The 25,194-nt window shown below is 44.5% G+C and overlaps 1 long non-coding RNA gene across 1 annotated transcript in view; it reads right to left on the bottom strand.

Annotated features, from left to right (window-relative positions):
- Nucleotides 1-2,939: 2,939 nt before the first annotated feature.
- LOC137522890 (uncharacterized) overlaps nucleotides 2,940-25,194 on the bottom strand; it is a 120,145-nt gene continuing 97,890 nt past the window's right edge. The window contains exons 4-5 of the long non-coding RNA XR_011022479.1: nucleotides 14,146-14,333; nucleotides 2,940-3,442 (exon numbers count right to left, since the gene is read on the bottom strand). This is a non-coding gene — a long non-coding RNA (uncharacterized lncRNA). The remainder of the gene's footprint in view (nucleotides 3,443-14,145; nucleotides 14,334-25,194) is intronic.

The raw sequence follows: 25,194 nt of genomic DNA, 5'->3' as shown, positions 1-25,194 counted from the left end.
ACTACTGTATAGTACACAACACTTGGGGAACGGTAGGAACTAGAAAGGCTGGGGGTAGAACAGCGCTGTACACAAGACCCTGCTGACCACTGAATAGGGACTGTCTACAAATCTTTGTCTGTAAAACTTTGTATGATTCCTTATCAGTGGCTGAGCAGATGCAGTCATTAGAACAATTGTGCAGAGAGCAGAAAGCTTTTTCTCTCAGCGCCCTTAGTTGTCAGTCTCTCAGGACAGGGAAAGGAAACTTCTCCCTCCACAGGGCTCCCTGCAATTTTTGTGCCCCCCTGCGGATGCATGCCTTGCAGGGTCTATTGTTACGCCCCTGGCAGCCCTCACTTTCCTCATGTGATGTGAGGCTTGTGCATAAATCCTGCCTTATTTACAGATAGAAAAACATATATACTATTGTAGGCAGGTATGTAAAGGCTCTATAGGTATTCAGATCAGAAGGATGTGTGGGATGGAGCTGTTCTGTAAGCCTGAGCTGCAGGTGTTAAATCTATCTTGGTTACGCTTACAGGCTGCAATGACCCAAAACGTCCACAAGGTGGTGCTGTAGGCTGACAAACTATATCCCATTGACCAGACTATTTTTAACAAGGTATAAATGCTACATTTATGTACTGTGTGGGGCTCTGATCTCTTCTACAGCCTTGTATGCAAAGAAAATAGATTGATAAATTGTGAAATATATTACTAGATAACATGGACACAAGGGGCTTGATTCACTAAAGAGTGATAACTGCTGTGATAGAGCTACCACAGCCAGGGACGGATCTAGACCAAGTCACGCCTGGGGCAAGGTCAGGTTTTGGTGCCTAAAGGTCAGGTTTTGGCGCCTAAACTGCCATTCCCCATCCAAATTTTGCCGCCTTTTAATGAATTCGACAAACTGCGCCTGGGGCAAGATATCCGCCTGCCCCCCCCCCCCTAGATCTGTCCCTGATCACAGCAGTTATCACGTGATAAGCTCTCTCACAGCGGTTATCACGTGATAAGCGCTCTCACATCGGTTATCACGTGATAAGCGCTCTCACAGCGGTTATCACGTGATAAGCGCTCTCACAGCGGTTATCACGTGATAAGCGCTCTCACAGCAGTTATCACGTGATAACTGCTGTGATAGCACTTATTATCACATGATAACTGCAGTGATAGCACTTCTTAGTGAATGAAGCCCAATGGCTTGCACGCACGTTTGCACGTGCAAAGCTTTTAGGCGTGATAACTGAGTTATTACGCTTTTGTGAATCAAGCCCAAAGAGTTTGATTAACTGGGGAAGTTTGAAAGACGTATGGTACGTGATGATCCTGCAAATCTAGCCAGGAGTAAATGTATGCGGTGGAAGAACGTCAAAGGATGGGCTCCAGGATTAGAAGAGAAAAGACAAAACACCAGGGGCACTACAGAGTGTATTCCTCTCACAGTCCCCTCGTTCCAGTGCTGTCACGTCTGTTGTTCATTTTTGACCATCCTCGGAAGCACTTGCATCATTGTGTGCTTCCAATGATGGCCGCTCTGTGTTGCACAGGCGTGCTTATGTGCACACGTGCGCACACTAGTGCATGGAAGTTTTTAGACTAAATTTCTCCAGGGCTGTGGAATCGGTACAAAAATAATTCGACTTCAATTCCAACTTCTACGTTCATGAAACCACAGACTTCGACTCCAACTCCAGGTACTCCAAATTGCTCCGACTTTATTTTCAAAACTTAGCTTCAGATTTGCTCTAAAGCACTTGGATAATTGAGTAGAGATAGTGCTACTTGATGATGATGCTAGATGGCAACCACAATACAAGGCATTTGGAGAATTTTGAATTTTGTCTCCCGATTAAATCAGGGTTCTTCCTTAAAGAGAACCCGAGGTGGGCAGATGGGACACAGAGACATGTTCTCTGCCTCATGACATGACTCTGTGTCCCCACACCGCCGCTCTCTGCCCCCCCCTCCCCCCCCCCCGCCTCCGTGCTATAGACCCCGGGATTAGTGTAATTGCGAATTTCGCATATGCAAAATTTCGGCCCACCACTTGTCATTAAAGGTGCCAACCTGGCCCTAACCTGCCTTGTAGATGAGCTGTCTCTGGGAGAGCCCTGGGGATAGAAAATGCTCACAATCTCCCCACACATCATGCCGTGCCCAAGGCCGAATTTATACTATTTCCGCCCCAAGGCCATATGCAACAGTGCCCCTCCCATTCCATGTGTAGCCCTCTCTTGACATCTGTGTACTGCAGTCCTTTTCTTTTATACAGCTCCCTGGGGCATCAGCTTTCCTTTTACTCATGTGTTCCTCACCATTTGCAGCCTCCTCTTTCATATGTAGCAGCCCCTGTTTCACGTCCAGGAGCCCTTTAGGGCTGCAGCCGCCCCAAGGCCCGGGCCTTTGTGGCCTTTCCAGAAATCCAGCCCTGACTGTGCTTCACCTTCAGTCACTTCCCCAGCTCACCTCCAGTCACAGACAACATTCATGAACCAAAAATATATTTTTATTTTTTACAGACCACACCACTCCTTTCATTCTTCGCGTCTTTATTTTTTATGTTGTGTTTGTAAATAAACAAGGTAATAGTTTTGACATTAGACATACAAGGATATCACAAATTAAACAACTGTTTCAGTAGATAGGGCTGGTTATCCCATTGAGGCGAGGGGGGAAATTGCCCCAGGGCCATTGAGCACTGCAGGGTCACTGAGCTCCCAGTTTTTTTCCTAGTTTTCCCGACTTAAAGGATTTACTCCCTGGGGCCCCTGCAGTGTTGTGAACAATTATACCTCACTTGTCCCGGCACTAGTCTGTCCGTGCCCCCGTCTTCATCCATCCATCCTCACTGGCTGCCTCCTCTTAGTGACCTGGTCAGAGACGATGGAGAGATGAAGATGGGGGCATGGGCGGACCAGCGCCGGGACAGGTAAGTTGATATTGTTCACAATACTACCGGGGCCCCCGGGGAGGATATCCTTGATGCAGTGGAAGACCTGGCAGCCAGGTTGGGACCTGGGGGGTCACATTCCCCCCCCCCCCCCCGATTATTTTGCCCCAAGGCCCCAGAGTTGCTTCAACCGGCCCTGTCAGTAAACAAAGACGGTATTCATACTGATCAGACCGAGAAAAGGGACAATTGAGGAGGAAAGGTCTAAGATAAGGATCCTTCCTCCAAAAAACGAGCCGTTTTGCATTATGAGGTAATCTTCACCCAAAGAAAAATTGTTCAGTGGCACACAACATTTTCCTGGCATTGCGCCCTCATGTTGTTGCTTCCTACTGCCTTTTTCCTACCAATGGGCGATGGGAAAACTTCCAAACAGCTAATGAGTCAGCATCTAGTATTCTCCTTCTTCTGTGTTTCTTGGAGCGTGAGTGATCCTAATCCGCTGGCAAGATCTGCGATAGCTGTGAGAGGACAGGGACACCCTTGTACTACAAAGCCATTAACCTGCAACACAGGAATAATAGATTATAACACACTTATTGTCTCTTGAGCTGGTTTTACACTAATGATTTTGCAAATGGTGAAAAAACACTTATCACATTAGCAGCTAATTCAGCTATTAAAGTCAACCCGAGGTGAGATATGGAGGCTGCCATATTTATTTCCTTTTAAGCAATACCAGTTGCCTGGCAGTCCTTCTGATCCTCTGCCTCTAATGCTTTTAGCCATAGACCCTGAACAATCATATGCAGATCAGCTGTTTCTGACATTACTGTTAGATCTGGCAAGATTAGCTGCATGCTTGTTTCTGGTGTGATTCAGACACTACTGCAGCCAAATAGATCAGCAGGGCTGCCAGGCAACTGGTATTGTTTAAAAGGAAACAAATATGGCAACCTCTATATCCCTCTAACCTCGGGTTCACTTTAACCACTGCCTCTGTAAATATTGAAATGCAGAAGACCACTATGGTCTATACCAGGCAGGCATGGGCAAACTTGGCCCTCCAGCTGTTAAGGAACTACAAGTCCCACAATGCATTGCAGGAGTCTGACAGCCACAGTCATGACTCATAGAGGCAAATGCATTGTGGGAATTGTAGCTCCGTAACAGCTGGAGGGCAGAGTTTGCCCATGCCTGGTCTACATACAGATATCTAGTAGATGGTGATTGCCACAACCAAACATAGCAAGGTGTAGTTATTCAAATTGCCCTCACCCAGGGTTGTGAAGTTGGTCCATAAATCCTTTGACTACTATGATTATCGGTACTGTGCCATGACAAAGGGGACCCTGCATGGCCCCGAAATGATCATGTTCCTTAAGAGTGTGGTGTGTGGACCTCACTTTACTTTGGATCACGAGGACAAACAATAAAGATGGGGAGATCCGGGGTGGCCCAGCTGCACTCGGGGTCCCTGGAGCAATCAGTCAGTTTTGCCCCTATTAAAGCGCTGGCCCTAGAGAAGGCCCTGATTGGCCACCTTATAACAAAGCATTACACAGCGTGCCGCTTTAGAGGACAGTAAAATGCTGCCATTTACTACCCTTAAAACCACTAGACGGAGCCCAAAGAAGCCTAGCAGAGCTGTCACAGCCACTGGTGTAATCAAGATAAAGGCTGCTGAACCATCAACACCTTCTGCTATCTGAACAGAAAAGAAACAAGCTGTTCAGCGTCTGTAAACATGCGTGAAGATACTTGCTCCATTATTCAGTCCCTGGGGGTAGGTGGCATGAAGACAGCAGACACACAGCGCTCTTATCTGCCATCGCTTACCTGTGTGCTGGAGGAAAGGCAAAGCACTTACAAAACAAGTTCTCACAATGATGAGTTTGAACTGTTATTAACATTTCCTATCTCGCTCATCTTCTGCTGGAGACCATAATGTGGGCAGAAGAACAGGTCCAGAGCACACTCGGGAAGACTTCTATCATTAGTTGAGGGCTTGTTTCAGTGAACACCGGTTCCCGGGAAAATATGCATGTTTTTTTCTAAGCTACCTGACCGGATACTTATTTGAAGACTAGGGTCACTGTGGTCAATTGCATAGCGCGTGAATTATAATGCATTATAATGACTGTGAACTGCAATGGAGACTGGACATTAGGGATGTTCATTACAATGCCGCAGAATTGGAATTTCCGATCAGAATTAGGAAAACATAAATTGGAATTCAGCGGAAATTCGATTTATCGCAACTCTGTAATTTTAGTCTAATCACAGAACTCAGAAGCATTGGATCAATCAGAGAATGCAGATTTTCTTTATGCAAAAACAGGATCACTGCGGTAACTTATCATTTTTCCGATATATGTTCATGCGATTTCTTTGTTTCTGTTTTTTGTTTTGTTTTGGTTTTTTTGCATTCTCTGATGCAAAAAAAAAAAAGACTAATAAAATACTCCTCAAAAATTGGAAAATGGAAAAGCAGAAATCAGAAAAACAGAAGTTGGTAAAACTGAAAATCGGAAAAATTTCCATGCAATCAGAAATGGACATTTCCGACCATCCCCACTGGACATAGACTTCAATAGAATGCAGCAAGTTAGAATAACATGATCAGTTACAATGCAGTGCTGTAAACAGGCTCATAGAATTGTATGGGCAGTGAGCTGACATGCAGAATTATTCTGCAATGCAACTCATCATTGTGAACAGGGCCGAACACGTTGGTGGTGAGGCTACCCTTCCAGTGCCCCGTTTACATCTGCCCTGTCTATACAGTGAGTTGCAAAAGTATTCGGCCCCCTTGAAGTTTTCCACATTTTGTCACATTACTGCCACAAACATGCATCAATTTTATTGTGATTCCACGTGAAAGACCAATACAAAGTGGTGTACATGTGAGAAGTGGAACGAAAATCATACATCATTCCAAACATTTTTTACAAATAAATAACTGCAAAGTGGGGTGTGCGTAATTATTCGGCCCCTGAGTCAATACTTTGTAGAACCACCTTTTGCTGCAATTACAGCTGCCAGTCTTTTAGGGTATGTCTCTACCAGCTTTGCACATCTAGAGACTGAAATCCTTGCCCATTCTTCTTTGCAAAACAGCACCAGCTCAGTCAGATTACATGGACAGCGTTTGTGAACAGCAGTTTTCAGATCTTGCCACGGATTCTCGATTGGATTTAGATCTGGACTTTGACTGGGCCATTCTAACATATAGATATGTTTTGTTTTAAACCATTCCATTGTTGCCCTGGCTTTATGTTTAGGGTCATTGTCCTGCTGGAAGGTGAACCTCTGCCCCAGTCTCAAGTCTTTTGCAGCTTCCAAGAGGTTTTCTTCCAAGTTTGCCCTGTATTTGGCTCCATCCATCTTCCCATCAACTCTGACCAGCTTCCCTGTCCCTGCTGAAGAGATGCACCCCCGAGCATGATGCTGCCACCACCATATTTGACAGTGGGGATGGTGTGTTCAGAGTGATGTGCAGTGTTCGTTTTCCGCCACACATAGCGTTTTGCATTTTGGCCAAAAAGTTCCATTTTGGTCTCATCTGACCAGAGCACCTTCTTCCACATGGTTGCTGTGTCCTCCACATGGCTTGTGGCAAACTGCAAATGTGACTTCTTATGCTTTCTGTTAACAATGCCTTTCTTCTTGCCACTCTTCCATAAAGGCCAACTTTGTACAGTGCATGAGCATGACTAATAGTTGTCCTATGGACAGAATCTCCCACCTGAGCTGTAGATCTCTGCAGCTCGTCCAGCGTCACCATGGGCTTCTTGACTGCATCTCTGATCAGCGCTTTCCTTGTTCGGCCTGTGAGTTTAGGTGGATGGCCTTGTCTTGGTAGGTGTACAGTTGTGCCATACTCCTTCCATTTCTGAAAGATCGCTTGAACAGTGCTCCGTGGGATGTTCAAGGCTTTGGAAATCTTTTTGTAGCCTAAGCCTGCTTTAAATTTCTCAATAACTTGATCCCTGACCTGTCTTGTGTGTTCTTTGGACTTCACGGTGTTGTTGCTCCCAATATTCTCTTAGACAACCTCTGAGGCAATCACAGAGCAGCTGTATTTTTACTGACATTAGATTATACACAGGTGCACTCTATTTAGTCATTAGCACTTATCAGGCAATGTCTATAGGCAACTGACTGCACTCAGATCAAAGGGGGCGAATAATTATGCACACACCACTTTGCAGTTATTTATTTGTAAAAAATGTTTGGAATCATGTATGATTTTCGTTCCACTTCTCACATGTACACCACTTTGCATTGGTCTTTCATGTGGAATTCCAATAAAATCGATTCATGTTTGTGGCAGTAATATGACAAAATGTGGAAAACTTCAAGGGGGACAAATACTTTTGCAACCCACTGTATCTTGTAGCACTCCCCATAATATACAAGATTCCAACAAAGGACCGGCACCACACAGGAGTATTATAAACTCTAATACTTTAAGTCATAAAATGACTGACGACAGCCTGCTGTTTCGGCCACTACTGGCCTTTCTCAAGTTGCCATACAAGTCAAATGCCACACATGAGTATACACATAATCATTATATACAGGAGTTCCCACCCCTTTGGGTGGATCACACCTAGCATGCATGCTGGGAATGGAGGGAAGCCAGACCTGATGGGGAACTGCAAAAGAGATTTTCCACCAATGTGGGACCAACATTTCAAAAAGCACTCACCAATCAGTTCTCAGAGGTATACACTAAACTGTGCTCCAACAATCTAGCCTACACCGTCGAACTAACCTACATCCCATAGACTTTACTATCCCCTCCACCTCCCCTAACCCTTAACCCTCCTGCTATACGTTTGATAGTGAATGTAGGCTCATTCAACGGGTAGGTTATTTCGTCTGAATACCGGCTGTATATCCATCTAAAAGCGCAGGGACGGCGCATCACGCTCTACGATAACCACTACGCATGTAGCGGCGAGAAATTGCCGGTCACGTGACATATCATGTGAGCAGCATAGAGCCAATCATCTGCCACCATCCCACCAGCCAATAGACAACAGCCATCCCAGGCAACTAAAGCAAATGGGTGTGGCGAGTATACATCTGCCCTGTCTATATCTTGTAGCACTCCTCATGTACACTCAGTGCTCCTCAGAAGTGAACCCATGCTTCCAGCTACTCTGTAAAGTGCTCAAGCTTCTAACTGCTCTCAAAATTTGATTTGGCATTCTGTATCCACAGCTTTCAGGTCCCCTCCAGGAGAGTTGTATAGCTTGCTAGCCACTGGCAGAGTCTGGGACCACCTGTGACTTCTGGCAGGGTCTGGGGAGGCACTCTAACTTGTGAGATAAATTAGACGATCACCTTTCATTGTAGGGTATTGAGAGGCTGCCTATAACTGTTCTCATAAATTGGGCCTCATGAAATCCGGCACTAGGCCCTCTAACCTGTGTTGCTGCTGCTGTGTGCCCCGCCTCCAACCTGTCCAGTACAACTGCTCTGGCTGCCCACCCCTCTAGTATAGCTGCTCCGAGTCCGCCCCCTCTCTCCAGCCCTGCAGAGCGGCGCTAACAGATGGCTCACTCACATGTCCACTAGTCAGTGCAACATCCACTGCTCTGCCGCTTAGCATCCAGTCTCCATGGTTACTGCGCGGCGCCTCTCTTGTGATGTCATGAGAGAGCCACTGGCTATGACCATGGAGACGCTAAGCGGCAGATTGGTGGAGGCAGCGCTGGCTCTAGTATCAAATTATTGCTCTGCCTAGGGCCCTGTATGGACTTAATCTGACTCTGCTCCTCAGTGTATTTATATCTAAACTTATAACACTAGCAGCAGTCCTGGGAAGGGGGTGTTTAGAATTTAGTCTAGGAGCGCTATACATGCGCTATATATGTGCTCATTCATTCCAGTTAAAGGAACAACATAAAACTTAACCACTTATTCAAGTGGGTTTCTCACTAAGGACAGTTTTATATAAATGACTAGCTGATTGCCCGGTGTTGCCCGGGTATGTATTTGGCTGGTGTTGGCTCTGCATACTTTTTCTAACCCTAACACACAATTACTTAATGACCAAGTTTGTGAGCTTTGCTGTCTTTGGTATCAATAATTTGCATTGAAATGAAAAAATCAGATTGGCTGTTTGTGGTTCCACACCCTTTTCTGAATTTGAACCCCTGTCACCCAATAACCAACTGTACCAGGTTTGAGGCCTGTGTCAATAACAATTCAAGAATGGTAGCAATTAAATATTCCCCTTGAAAAGCAATAGGTGGAGCCTAATTTTTTAGGCTCCACCTACTTTTCTGAATATTAATCCCAGTCACCCAGTGACCAACTGTGCAAAGTTTAAAAACCCTGCCATTAACAATGTAAGAATGGCTGCAGTTTACATTTTCCCAGTGAAATTTGTATTTGTCTCCACCCACTGATGACCCGGCGTTGCCCGGGTATGTATTTGACTGGTGTGGGCTCCGCCCACTTTCTAACCCTAACGCACAAACACTCAATGACTAAGTTTGTGAGATTTGGGGTCCTTGGCATCAATAATTTGTATATTCCCATAGAAATTAAACAAATCAGATAGGCCGTTTGTGGCTCCGCCCCTCTCCAGCATTTGAACCCCAGTCACCCAATGACCAACTATAGCAGGTTTGAGGCATCTGCTATTAACAGTGTAAAAATGGCAGCAATTTAAATATTCCACTTGAAAATCAACAGGTGAATTTTCATGGCTATTATAGGCTCCACCCACTTCCCTGAATATTAATCTCAGTCACTCAGTGACCATCTGGGCAAAGTTTGTGAACCCTGGCATAAACAGTGTAAGAAGGGCTGCAGTTTACACTTTCCCAGTGAAATTTGGTTTTGGCTCCGCCCACTTTTTGTAACCTGGACACAAAGTCACTACTCAATGACCAAGTTTGTGAGCTCTGGGGTCCTTGGCATCAATAATTTGTATTTTCCCATGAAATGAAACAAATCTGATTCACCGTTTGTGGCTCTGTTTGTGTCTCTGTCCCCTTTTCTGAATTTGAACCCCAGTGACCCAATGACCAACTGTACCAGGTTTGAGGCTTGTGCCATAAGTGCAAGAATGGCAGCAATTTTAATATTCTCCTTGAAAAGTGACATGTGATTTTTGATTGCCATTTTTAGGCTCCTCCCACCTTTCTGAATATTAATCCCAGTCACCCAGTAACCAGCTATGCTAAGTTTAAGAACCCTGCCATTAACAGTGAAGAAGGGCTGCAGTTTACAATTTCCCAGAAAAATCTGTTTTTAACTACACCCACTTTTTGTAACCTGGACACACAGCCACTACTCAATGACCAAGTTTGTGAGCTTTTGGGTTCGTGGCATCAAAATTGTGCTAATGGAAGCAGTTTATCCAGCAAAGAAATCTGGCTGTTTTTGGCTCCGCACCTTTACTGAATTTGAACATTTTTGCATTTTACCATTGAAATTAAACACATCTAATTGGCTGTTTTTGGCCTGATCGCTTCAGAATTTAAACCCCAGTCTCCCAGTGACTGACTGTAGCAGATTTTAGGCCTCTGCCATTAAGAGTGCATGAATGGCAGCAATGTAAATATTCCCCTTGAAAATCAAAAGGTGAATTTTGATTGGCTGCTGTAGGCTTCACCCACTTTTCTGAATATTAGTCCCAGTCACCCAGTGGCCAACTGTGTCACGTTTGAGAACCCTGCCAATAACAGAATGGCTGAAATCAATCTAACAAATCTGATTGGCTGTTTGTGGCTCCACCCCTTTAGTGAATTTGGACCCTAGTCACTCAATGACTGACTGTATCAGGTTTGAGGCCTCTGCCACTAACAGTGTGAAAATGGTAGCAATGGGAATATTCCCCTTGAAAATCAATAGGTACATTTTGATTGGCTGTTGTAGGCTCCACCCACATTTCTGAATATTCATCCCAGTCACCCAGTGGCCAATTGTGTAAAGTTTGGGAACCCTGCCATATTAAAAATGTAGTTGTTGGCATCGCCCACTTTTTCTAACCTTGACATACAGTCACTCAGTTATCAAGTTTATCGGCTTAGGGGTCCTTGTTATCAATACTTTGTACATTCCCATTGAAAAATAAACAAATCTGGCTGTTTGTGGCTCCGCCCCCTTTCCGAATTTGGACCCCAGTCACCCAGCGACCAACTGTACCAGGTTTGAGGAATCTGCTTTTCACAGTATAAGAGAATGGTAGCAGATGAAATATTCCCTTTGAAAATCAAAAGGTGAATTTTTATTGGCTGTTGTAGGCTCCACCCACCTTCCAAAATCTTAATCTCAGTCACCCAGTGACCAACTGTGCAAAGTTTGAGAACCCTGCCATTAACGGTGTAAAAATGGCTGCAGTTTATATTTTCCAAATAAAAGTTTTTTTTAGCTCCGCCCACTTTTTGTAACCTTGACACACAGTCACTCAATGACCACGTTTGTGAGCTTTCAGGTTCCTGGCATAAAAAATATGTGAATGGAAGCAGTTTATTCACCAAGGAAATCTGATTGGCTGTATGTGGCCCCGCCCCTTTAGTGAATTTGGACCCCAGTCACCCAATGACCGACTGTAGCAGGTTTGAAGCCTCTGCCATTAAAAGTGTAAGAATAGCAGCAGTTTAAATATTCCCCTTGAAAATCAATAGGTGAATTTTGATTGGCTGTTGTAGGCTCTACCCATTTTCATGAATCGTAATCGTATTCACCCAGTGACCAAGTGTACCAAGTTTGAGAACCCTGCGATTAACAGTCTAAGAATGGCTGCAGTTTACATTTTCCCATTTAAATGAATGGCTGAAATTTGATTGTCAGTTTTATGCTCCGCCCACTTTTCCTGGATTTGTAACCTCGGTCACCAAGTGACCAACTGTGCCATGTGTGGGGACTCTGGCTCAATTACTGTGAGAATGGCAGCCTTTTACATTTTTTCCATTGACTTGAATGGGTGAAATCTGATTTGCTGTTTGTAGCTCCGCCCAGGTGTGCAGAGGGGCCGCAAGACACCTAGAACATATCATTCCAGGTAGTAAGGGATCTGTATACCAAGTTTCGTTCAAATCGGTCAAGCCATTTTCGCGTGATCGCGGCACATACATACACACAAACATACATACACATACACACATCCGATTTTATATATATAGATGAATACAAATGTAGCTATGGCTGCACCTTATGTCGCCTAAGCAGCGATATGAGCCTGGCAATCAGGAAATCTGGGGTGGGATCTCAGATCAAGCAAACATAACTGCACGAATACCAGTTTTTAAATCTAGTCAAACTGGTATAAAGTGTTATGGAAAAAAAGCAAGTTTCCACATCGTTGCAATGCACTGAGCAGTTTTTGTGATGCAGAATCAGGTAATACCGGCCTGGCGTGATCTGCTGACTGCTTACCGTGTATAGCAACAATTCTGACTGCTCCTTGCTTGGAGAAGCCATTAGATCTGGTTCAACACATAAGCCCTATAAGCTCCAGAAAAAAAAAGTATCTAATTTAGGTCAGTGTGAGGACTTGAAGTACTTTTCAGTTTTACTGTCTTTCTCCCATTGCAATGATCTTCTCCTACTCCCTGCCCCCGTAACCTTTTATAACTGATGCCCTCATCATCATCTCCCACCTTGATTACTTAAACTCTCTTCTGTCTGGCCTTCCCTTGAACCTCATTGCTCCCCTTCACTCAGTTATGACCGTGGCTGCCAAACTCATCTATTCTTCCCACCACTCCGCATCCTCCTCTGTAAATCCATGCACTGGCTCCAGTTCTATGCCTGGCCTATAAATCTGTGCACAAAACCTGCCTTACCTACATCTCAGAGCTTGTTCACAGGTAAACACCAGGCCGTCCCCTCCAGTCTTCCAACGACCCTCACCTTACTGCCCCGCGCATTTCCCACTCCAATGTGCGCCTGCAGGATTGTGCTGAGTTGTGTGGCCCTGCAGCTTGGCCTTAAAGCTGCAGTGGCCTATTAAGCAAAAACTGGCCCGGTCTTTAGGGGGGTTTAGCATTGTAGTCCTCAAGTGGGACCCTGAGCAGATGACGTGGATATGCATTTAAGCATACCCACAAACACTTGGTAATACCCTCTCACTTACCGGCCCATTTTGTAAAGCTTTCTCCCCCCAGTCCAGCCGGTGCAAATTACATTGGGGCCGGCAACTCTCAGCAAAGTTGCGCTGTGACCCCGGAAGCGGAAGTCGGGTCATGCAATCTGCGCTTTCTCCAGCTTCCATCCTCCTCCTCTCAGCCTATCCGAACACGTGCTCAGTCCATGTGCTCCGTGCACGGGAGGAGCTATCGGGGTCACAGCACGACTTTACTGAGAGTTGCTGGCCCCAATGCAGTTTACACCAGCCAGACTGGGGTGGGGGTAAAATCTTTACAAAATGGGCTGGTAAGTGACAGGGTATTACCAAGTATTTGTGGGTATGCTTAAAGTGAATGGGAACCGCATTTAAAAAAATGAGACAGATACTTACCCAAGGAGAGGGAAGGCTCTGGGTCCTATAGAGCCTTCCGGCTCCTCTCCTGGTTCCGTCGTGGTGGTGGTTGTTTGCCCGGTAGCAGTATTTCACTAAATTAGTCAAATACTGCTTTACCCGGCCGAAGGAGGCTTCAGAAGAAGCCCGAGTGCTCCTGAAGAAGGGTGGCCCTGTACTGTGCCTGCGCAAGCATGCTCTCTTGCACGCTCACGCCTGTGCAGTATGGAGCAGCACATCTTCGGGAGGACACGGCTCCCGAAGACTTCCAAATACCCTTTCAGTGGGGGATTGAAATGGGGGGGGGGGAGCCAGCACAGGATAGAGAGCACCGAGAGAGGAGACGGAAGGCTCTATACGACACAGAGCCTTCCCTCTCCTTAGGTAAGTATTTGCTTCATTTTTTTAAAATGTGGTTCCAATTCACATACCTATGCATACCTACGCCGCATGCTTAGAGTTCATTTAAGAAAGTTAGACTTTTCTTTTAACTTCCTTTGATTACAGTCCAGAAGTATTTGCAAATACACCTACTCTTTATTGCAGTAATGACAGATTTATTTTCAGAGCTTAGATTCAAAGAAATGTTTGAACTACTGAAATATATACTGTTGAGCACATAAAAAATACGTAACTACAGCACGCTATTAAAATTAATTATACCCAAGCAATTGTGTGCTTGACTTCTTATAATACTTACATATGTATGAGTTGCTGTACGCAGGCAGTACAAATGAGTCAATTAGAAACTAAGGTAAAGTCTTAATAGCTACCTTACCTATATTTCCATGAATCCTTTCTTGTATCCTCAGATGACATCCCGCTGATATGTCAACATTGCAACACTCCTAAAGAAAGATCCCAGAGAGAATAGTCCTATGGCTTGCAGGGATATAAGCATCCAAGCTAAGAAAAAAGTTCAGGTCCTTCTTTTCAGATCCTTCTCTGTATCTAAAAGTCCCTCAGCTGTTCTCATATGACATGTGAGAAAGGAGACAGGACATAAACAAATAAACAGTAAATTATTCTTCTGTGAATAGAGACAGAGAAGTGTAACCTAGCTATATGGTATAGCTCTAGCCACTAGCATTGATGCTGACACAAAACTGTGACAACCAGCTGGTAAGCAAGGCATTCTTTTCACGCAGGCTGTGATGAGAGACCTCTGAAAAGCTTTCTATTGTTGCTGGCTAAAAGCGTTATAGGTATGTGGGGTTTACAGAAGAACAGTTTCTTTGATAGTTGCTCTTTAAGTTAAAAACTTGACGATAATGAAATATGGGGGCTAATATCTGCAATCCTTTTACATAAAGGTCAATACCCATGACACGATTTTTCAGGCAAAGTTTTTAAGGTGACCGATTATTTTACGTTATGACAAAATTTTGTTAAGCAATGTTTAACGACATGCGACCTCTCTCAGCGGTTGTTTGCATTGAGTCTGGCAAAGTCCACAAGGGGCAGACAAAATGCACCAGTAGGCGGGGCTAAGTCCTCTGTTGTTTGGATCGCTCCGTGTATTGAGCTGGCCTCACGTGTGCAAATGGAGTCAGAGGGATCTTGCGCCAAACTTGAATCTAGTAGCAAAGTCCCACCCTGCACAAGACTGTAAAGGAGCCTCAATTGGTATAGTCGGCAGATGCTTGCATTGTGATTGGCATCGGTGACAGATGACCTATGGTGGACAGCTCCAAGTGGCGATACATGGACATCTTCAGCTACTGATGCAGCGTGGATACTGCAATTAGTGATCTCCCAAGTTTGATGCTAGCGACATACAGCCCAAAGGATGGTTGAGATCATACTTTATTGATTTCCCACATGTGAACTAATATTAGGCTAGATGGATCGGGGAATGATCTTTCGTTGGAGATCCACGATCCATCTGGCTGTGGGTACTGAGCTTCAGAGATTGAAACCAGCCAATTGACCATTTGTTGTTGTTCAGTCGCTGCTTAGTCGTGTCTGACTCATTGCAACCCTGTGGACCATAGCACACCAGGCCCCTCTATCCTCTCCTGCCTACTGCGATCCTTCACCTTCAGAGGCTTCCAGCGGGACCCAGAAGTAGACCGGAGCTGCGGGGAGAGACACAAATGACTTCTAGGGGCTGGAAGAAGCTCCGGGTAAGTGAAACTACATTTCATTCTTCACCTTGTAAATCTTTTAAGGACTGTATCACTTTTTTTTAATCATGTCTGATATGTAAAACATTAAGTTGGTGCACACTTTTAATTATGATTGGCCAATTACTGACCAATTTTAACATCTTGATGTAGTATGAAGGTTTATCTACATAATCTGCCCATAGTATTCAAAGTATTCAATATTTGTTGACCCTTAGACAACATGGAGTTGGTAAAATTGATCAGTGACTGGCCAATCATAATTGAAAGTGTGTTTAGGACTGAAAAAGGGTGTACTTTCTTTACACGTGGCTCTATGTATGTGTACTCCAATGCACAGATAGTGTTGTACATCTTCTAAAAATATTTTTGTTGTTAACCAATAACACATATAATCTTCTCTATCTATATATATAATAGAGTAAGTGCCTCAACCTTCAAGCAAGAAGAAGAAGTAGCGCCCTGCCCCCAGGGGCGGTCCAAGCAAGAAGAAGGGGCTGGTCCAAGCAAGAAGAAGAAGTAGTGTCATATCAAACCAAGGGCAAAGAGGGATAATTTGCATATTCAGTAGCAGTGCATTGTGGGTAGCCACAAATGTTCACTTATAGCTGAATTATTGCAGATTTGCTTCTGTTTTAAGAAGGAAAATTACACCAAGCTTTGCTTTTTTTAGTAGGAGGGCTTTTTGGTCTGTTTTATCCTCCTATACAGTCTTAGTAGTTTGGGTCACCCTGAGCTGCTTGGTTACTCTGTTGTACTGGTCTAAGCCCTATCTCATACAGCTGTATCAATCCCTGCCATGTACTGATGAGGACCAAAAGTCTGAAACAGGCTGTCACATGTGGGTTTGATATGGCTGTGTAAAATTTAAGGCTATAGGCTTGCTATACACCAGTGGTTCTGGATGCTTGCTTGGTTTAGTAAGGGTGAGAAGAAATGATTTGCATATTTAGTAGCAGTGCATTGTGGGTAACCACAAATGTTCACTTATAGCTGAATTATTGCATATTTCCTTCTGTTTTAGGAAGGCAAATTACACCAAGCTTTGCTTTTTTTTTTAGTAGGAGGTCTTTTTGGTTCCTTTTATCCCCCTATACATTCCGAGTGGTTTGGGTCACCCTGAGCTGCTTGGTTACTCTGTTGTACTGGTCCAAGCCCTATCTCATACAGCTATATCAATCCTTGCCATGTACAGATGAGGATCAAAAGTCTGAAACAGGCTGTCACATGTAGGTTTGATATGGCTGTGTAAAATTTAAAGCTATAGGTTTGATATACACCAGTGGTTCTGGATGCTTGCTTGGTTCAGTAAGGGTGAGAAGAAATTATTTGCATATTTAGTAGCAGTGCATTGTGGGTAACCACAAATGTTCACTTATAGCAGAATTATTGCATATTTTCTTCTGTTTTAGGAAGGCAAATTACACCAAGCTTTGCTTTTTTTAGTAGGAGGTCTTTTTGGTCTCTTTTATCCCCCTATATATTCCGAAATGCAAAGAGGGATAATTTGCATATTCAGTAACAGTGCATTGTGGGTAACCACAAATGTTCACTTATAGCTGAATTATTGCAGATTTGCTTCTGTTTTAAGAAGGCAAATTACACCACGCTTTGCTTTTTTTTTAGTAGGAGGGCTTTTTGGTCCCTTTTATCCCCCTATACATTCCGAGTGGTTTGGGTCACCCTGAGCTGCTTGGTTACTCTGTTGTACTGGTCCAAGCCCTATCTCATACAGCTATATCAATCCTTGCCATGTACAGATGAGGATCAACCGTCTGAACTAGGCTGTCTACGTGTGGGTTTGATATGACTGTGTAGAATTGTCAACCTTTTAGCTAAGAACAAGTGTAGTATTTGTTCTTGAGGTTTTTGGGGGCACCTGGAGGGATGGCACTGTGGCAGGGTGTCCCTTCTAGTTATTGTTATTATTATTGATTTATAAGGTGCCAACAAGTTCTGTGGTGCTGTACAAAGTAGGAAACAAACAAAGGGGTACAAAATAATAAAGACAATGGTGTACACCAATATACAAACGCGTACATTTTATGCATTTAGGCACATAGGCTCATTCAGCTCATGTGGCCACACATATTTTTCACTGGCAATGATGTCAGGCTATTTGATGCCTTGCTACATGGCTATTGGTTTGTTTGAACCATTAGGGGTGGCTCCCACTGGAGCAACAGCTCCAATGGCAGTTCCCCATCAGGTCCTTTCTTTCCAGCCACGTTCTGATTGGTGAAGGGGTGGAGTTATGTGGGTATAAATTCAGCTTGTTTCATCATTTTGTTCATTAAGAGAGCCTATACAGCTTGAAAAAGGACAAATCTCTCTGAAACAGCAACTGTCACTGCTCATGGCTATCTTTTAACTTTGATACCAATAAAAGAGCTTTAATACAAGACGTGGTGCTTGGTACTACTCTTTTGAATGCTGCTGACTTCGGAGGCTCACGGGATCTTCTCTGCTCAGCACATGTCCTCTCCCCATTGGGTGCTAGTCTAATTGTTAAAAAATACAGACCAGGTGATAACAGTGGCAAAAATAACATGATTAATAAAATGTATAACAAATTCCAAGACACAAAAGGGTGTGAGAGCCCTGCCCTTACAAGCTTGCAATCTAAAGGAATAGGGAGGGAACAAGAGGCGGGCAGTAAACTATTGATAACTAGAAGCCATGTGTTTTTAGGTCAGATAGTAAAAAGTACAACTTGGCCAGAGGTCGAAGAGGGAATGGCCTAATGTAGAGTGTATGCTTGTTGGAGAAAGCGAGTTTTGAGGGTGTGCGTTTAAAGATCTCAAAGAGTGGTGGGTGTGTTGTGGAAGGGCATTCCAGAGGAGGGATGAAGCACGTGTGAATGCTGATAAGATTATAGATAGAAAATGGATGTCTTTCACGCATATAGAAAAACAGGAAAGAAACATGGTGGCTGCCATTGCTGGCCTCTGTTTATGTATGCTAGTGTAATGCTACTGGGTTGTAATGTGACTCCATTGATCTACATTGTGTTCCAGGTGTTCCAGGTTAGGGACTCAGAAACTATTGTAGCCAGAACATGATAGGCAGAAATAGAATCTTGTATTGAGTCCTATGGGAGGAAAGGGGTTTTCCAAATGTTATTCGTGCTCTGTGGTGATAAAGAGGTGATAAGCGATAGTAGCTTTCTAATTTCCCTCCTGGCAGGCATCATGCCACGGGTATACACCGTGCTTTCATTGGGTAATACACGTTGCCCTACCAGGTTTTTAGGTTACTGGTGTTTTTTTCTATTTGTAGCATGTATAGATGTCACCACACCTGTGAATTATTCTGCGGCTGGTTTGCTGAGCAGTATATTCCGCTCTCGTCCTGTTCTCTGCCTCAGCTACACACCGTGAGGGACCAATGCAGTCAGACTGGTAATTTCATCAGCCAGGTATTCAGGAAGAGTTATGAGACCTGGATGGCTTTCAGGTTTAACATCTGTCTCCAATTTTCTGTGAGGTGCCGTGCCTGTCACATCGAGCTGAAGCCAGTTACTAGCTGACAAGCATTTTCACCTACTTACAGTCAGTGTGCAGTAGAAACAAAAAAACATTTTTATCCAGTATCATTTTTGATTTTTTTTTCTTTAAAGTGTACATGAGGTGAATAAAATAACTAGATACTTACCTAAGTAGAGAAAAGCCTCTGGATCCTGCAGAGGCATCCCACATCTTTCTGGCCCCCACCGTTGCCGCAGATGTCCTCATGCAGGCCTATCGGAGTCAGGGTTTTTAAAACGTCGATCCATCTGCTCTACTTGAAGTAATATGATCTAAGGATCAATGCATTCTGGAGAGTGAACCTTCTCTAGAACACACCAACAGAGGTCCCTTACATGGTGGAATATTGGTAATGTTGCCGATATTTTACTATCACCTTTACTAACCTATCTTTCACACAAACGTTCCCCTCAACTACTCCTCATACTTACCTCCCTCCTACCTACCTAACACTACTCTACATGCGAGATGGGGTTAGGCTACATAAAAGCCAAGCCCTGGATGCCCGGTTACTTAGCCCTGCTGCTGCCTGTACCAACATCCTACATTTTTGGCATCCACCGCCATTTTTGCCACCCAAATGAACCTCCTGGAACTCGGTTATAGTAAACTCCAGTGCCTATTAGCAAAATTGTATGCAGCACCACCATACTGCAGTACCATAACAGAATTATCTATTAGCTGTATACTGGCACACTCTACCATATGGAGCTCAATGCACAGAACAGGAAGTCAAATAGCAGAACAGGAAGTCAAGTAGCTGTATAACACACCAGCCAAGCACTGGAATAGTTTGTGTCTGGATAAGATTATACCACTTCACCCACAACTGACTATTTCATGTTCACCTAGATTACAGGACAGAATTTGACTGGAATCTCTTCACAGGGGTTTAATGCCATGTAAAAGGCACTTATTGATGTGGCAGATTTCTACAGTGCTGGTAATTTATACAACAGAAAGAGCACCAAACACCGCTCACTCAGACTAGGACAGTGCTGGAACCAGGAAGGCCAAATCCAGAGATCAGTAGCAGAAAGAGGGGTTCCGCTCGTGTCCTTAAATGAATCCTTTATTGTAACATATCCAAGATCAACACCAAATCACGCATCAGCAGCTGACATGTTTCAGACCTACTGGTCCTTAATCATAGCTAAAGTGAAGGTGACACAAAGTACCCATATATACCCACCCCCTGTGAGGGGGGCGGCCCTGAATATCAGGGATACGCCCTCAAACTCCACAGATAGGAGGGGATATTTACAAAAACCCATGGGTATGGGGTTGCAAGAGTAAAAATATAATCGGAGGGTCAAAACAATTTGTTTGTATCGCAGGACCCCTCAAATAACAGCCCCAATCAAATATTATATAAAAAATATTGAATAAAATCAACTATGCATACAGGTACAAATTTTAAGAGAAAGAAAAAGGAGCGGGCTCATGAGCAATGTTATGTAATCAGAGCTAAATCCCATCGGGAATTCAGACCTTGAGGGAGCCTCGTACCCAACCTAAAAATCCACAAGGCCTCACGGCTTTTCAACCGTTTGGATGCATCACCACCCCTCACATTCCACGAAATCCTTTCCAGGCCATGAAAAGAGAAAGAGGACATGTCGCCCTGGTGTACTTGGCGAAAATGCTTCGCCACATGCGACACATTTGAACTCAACCACCCAGGGCCGCAGTAATGTTCTCCAATCCTGGCACGCAGAGGTCTGGTGGTGCACCCCACATATTGCAGGGCACAAGCGCTGCAAGTCACCAGATATATAACGTAACGGGTGCCACAGTTAATAAACTGTTTTATGGGAAATCTGCGACCATTAGAGGCAGAGATAGCCTCCTGGGTCCGGGTATGGACATTGCAGTAATGACAGGTCCTAACACCACAGCGGTAAGAACCTATGGTGTTAAGCCAGGTGGGGACCCTCGACCTAGAGTTGTAGAGACTTGGGGATAAGGATTGGGCCAGGGTGGGGGCACGCCTACTAGCAAATCTTACCCCCTGCTGCAGGACACCACGTAGATCCTCGTCACCCTCTAGAATAGGGAGATATTTTTTCAGAATCGAAACAATATTGTTGTACTCAACACTATATGTTGTCACGAATGTGGGTTTAGGATTGTTTCTGGTGTCACTCCGACCAACACCCTCCAAAAGTAGGTCTCTATCCCTAGAGCTGGCCCGCATTTTGCCCCTCCTAATCATCCATTCTGGGTACCCCCTTTCCCGCAGTCTCCCCTCCACCTTCTCAAACTCATCCCCGAGCCAAGCTGCCTCCGAGCAGTTGCGGCGGGCTCTAATAAATTCCCCGACGGGGACCCCGCGAATAGTATGCATTGGATGACAGCTAGTGGCTCGGAGGGTGGTATTCCCGCTACAGGATTTCCGGTATGTTTTAGTCTGTACTGTCCCTCTAATAGGGTCACCCACCAAGGTAATGTCTAAATAGTCAATGGAAGTAGCATGCCAACTGGAGGTAAACTGTAGATTGAGAGCATTGGAGTTGAGATAACTCAAGAAAGCGGGGATGTCACTAGGTGCCCCCCTCCACACCAGGAGAAGGTCATCGATGTACCTCCCGTACCACGCAACACCCCCCAGAAGGCGGCTCCCACCCCCAAAGATGTAGCGCTCCTCCCACCACCCCATATAGAGGTTGGCCAGGGACGGGGAAAACTTGGCCCCCATGGAAGCGCCACACCTCTGGAGGTAGAAGCCGCCATCGAACATGAAGTAATTGCGGGCCAGGAGGTACTCGACAGCCAAACAAATGAAGGTCCGAAGATCTTCGGAGTAGGCAGAGTATCTATTTAGATGGTATCTAATAGCTTCTATGGCGGGACCATGAGGTATACATGAGTAAAGGGCCCTGACATCAATAGTGATCCAAGTATAATACTCATTCCAGGTGAAACCCCCCGAACTAGAAAGGAGATGTTTGGTATCCCTGATAAAACCCGGGAGACGTCTCACCAGTGGTTGGAGCAAAGAATCAACCCACTCGCTCAGGCGCTCCCCCAGGGACCCAATGCCGGCCACAATGGGCCTGCCCTCTGGGGGAACGCCCGGTTTGTGGATCTTCGGAAGATGGTGGAAAATCGGGGTGACCGGATGAGCCACACCCAAATAGTCCACCACCCTCTGATCCAAAACACCCAGACTACGACCAAAAGATAGTAGGTCCATAAGCTCCTTCTGAAAGGGCACCCTGGGATCCCCTCCCAGTCTCTGGTAAACAGTGGGGTCACCTAATTGTCTCAGTGCCTCGGTCCTATAACTATCACTATCGAGTACGACAACAGCCCCCCCCCTTATCAGCATTCCGAATAACAATATTCGAGTTATTTTTAAGTTCAAAGAGGGCCTGTCGCTCCCGATGTGACAGATTGGACCTACCAGGTGAACGACTACTCTCTAGTTCAACTAGGTCCCTTTCCACCAACTCCTGGAAGGTCTCCACATGGTGGGTTCTGCTGGTTAAAGGATAGAAATCTGGATTGCGGGTCTGGATTGGCTTAACATCATCAAGGGAGATTATTCCAGTGCTTTCAGATGCCAGATGATCCAAAGCCCATCTAGCACTAGTCTCATCAAAATCCCCAATATCAGTAATGCCACTCACAGTCCCCTGTTCACCAGCTCTATCCATGTTCCGATCTGAAAAGTGTTTCCGTAATAAAAGGCTCCGTACGAACCTATTCACATCTATGATAGTGTCAAATACATCCATGTGATTAGTCGGTGCAACCCCATACCCATGGGTTTTTGTAAATATCCCCTCCTATCTGTGGAGTTTGAGGGCGTATCCCTGATATTCAGGGCCGCCCCCCTCACAGGGGGTGGGTATATATGGGTACTTTGTGTCACCTTCACTTTAGCTATGATTAAGGACCAGTAGGTCTGAAACATGTCAGCTGCTGATGCGTGATTTGGTGTTGATCTTGGATATGTTACAATAAAGGATTCATTTAAGGACACGAGCGGACCCCCTCTTTCTGCTGCTGGTAATTTATAGACAGAGAAAGACATTACATCACCTAATAGCAAACATAGGTGCATGGCATCTTCTCAGTTATAATATGGAATAAGTATCTGCTGACATGCTTTTGTGGAAGCTTTTATAAGGAAAAAGACAGTCCAGGAGAAGCATTTATGAGCACATATTTTGACTGTATGTACTTTGAAGTCTCCTGTCTAAAGACATTTTAATTTAACACATTATAGTAATTACAAAGGATTAAAATGTAATTTCTTAACCTTATGCATTTGAAACGGATCCTATCAGACAAGTGTGAACCTAGCCTAACTGCAGGAAGGTTCAAAGTGTCATTATTTCTGTTTTGTTTTATAGCTTAAAAGACAGAGAGTGAATTTAAAACTGCAGCTGTGACAGAATGATGCAATGTTATAAAAACAAAAAGCTTTATAACTGAACATAAAAATATGAGACTCTTTTCTTTGTTACTAATGTTCTGTTTCTTAGCTGTGCTGCACATACTACTGCTACTGCTCATTTCTTCCTAGGTAAAGGGGCCACATAATAATTTGGCTATGGGTATGTGACTGCTCTGCAATACATTGGCATGTAGCTGTGATCTTCCTTGTGAGTAATGTTACAATTAATTGACAGTTACATTTAGATCCTGCAGAGGCTTCCTGTGTCTTCCTCCCATCCACTGCTAAACACCGGGACACCCTGAAAGTTTGCAGCCGCGCCCCCATCCGTGAACAAGTCTGGCCCGGTCCACCCATGATGCCAGGTGAGGCAACTTCCTCAGCCAGCAGAAGTCTGGGGACAGCATCAGGCAGAAACAGGAAGTGAAGAGAGTGCCTGGCTAACCTATACTGGGGGCAACTGTACCTAGTTATCAATACTGGGGGCACCTATACCTGGCTACCTACCTATACTGAGCGTGTTTTGGGGGGCTCACTGCAGCTATAATGTGCGGTGCAAATCCAGTTGGGGGGCGGCGCATCCTCGCAAGTTTGCCTCAGGCAGCAAAAAGTATATAACCGGCCCTGAGCAGGAGGCTTGTGTATTTGCAGTAGCATGGAACACTCTCAGGCTCAGCAGAGAAAGCAGACACTGATTGGCTCTGCGCTACTGTTCTGAGGTAAGTACTTATTTGGGGCACACTTTAAAAATACAGAATGGATTGTTCAGCTGTAAATCTTCACTGCGTCCCTTGTTGTCCTCGACTGTTCTGTGAAACACCTAATGGGGCTGGTGTGGAAGTGCTGTAAATATTTTTTGTATCATTTCTCTTTTATGTTGCAAAACACAAACTATCACTGCAAGTGACACTTTATAAGAATTGTCTATGTATTTACACACCAGCTCCTCTCTAGTGATGTTCAGGAAACAGTCAGAAAGGTGAGATCAGTTCATCAGATATTTACACAATTTCCTGCTATTCTACACAACGTATTTCAGGGGCAGGGCTGCTCATCCAGATTCCGGATATCCAGGTAACCCGGATATCCAAACTTTTTTCAGCTATCCGGCCGGATTCGGATTCCGGATACCTGGGCCCAAATCCGGATAGCAAACCGCGAATAGTTGGTCGCATACCCGGATATCCGTGGATATCCGGATCCGGATACTGTAACTAAGGAGAGGTAAATGGTTTACTGACCATGGTATTACTGTGCACAATTGGCCTGCCAACTCTCCTGACCTGAACCCTATAGAGAATTTGTGGGAGATTGTGAAGAGAAAGTTGAGAGATGCAAGACCCAACACTCTGGATGAGCTTAAGGCCGCTATCAAAGCATCCTGGGCCTCCATAACACCTGAGCAGTGCCACAGGCTGATTGCCTCCATGCCACGCCGCATTGAAGCAGTCATTTCTGCAAAAGGATTCCCGACCAAGTATTGAGTGCATAACTGAACATAATTATTTGAAGGTTGACTTTTTTTGTTTTAAAAAAAACTTTTCTTTTATTGGTCGGATGAAATATGCTAATTTTTTGAGATAGGAATTTTGAGTTTTCTTGAGCTGTATGCCAAAATCATCAATATTTAAACAATAAAAGGCTTCAACTACTTCAGTTGTAGTGTAATGAATCTAAACTATATGAAAGTCTAATGTTGATCAGTACATTACAGAAAATAATGAACTTTATCACAATATGCTAATTTTTTTTAGAAGATCCTGTATACA

The sequence above is a fragment of the Hyperolius riggenbachi genome, chromosome 6 (assembly GCF_040937935.1).
Source record: "Hyperolius riggenbachi isolate aHypRig1 chromosome 6, aHypRig1.pri, whole genome shotgun sequence".
In the NCBI taxonomy this organism is placed as follows: Eukaryota; Metazoa; Chordata; class Amphibia; order Anura; family Hyperoliidae; genus Hyperolius; species Hyperolius riggenbachi.
The sequence above is the reverse complement of the archived record's forward strand: the minus strand, read 5'-3'. Positions and strand labels throughout refer to the sequence as shown.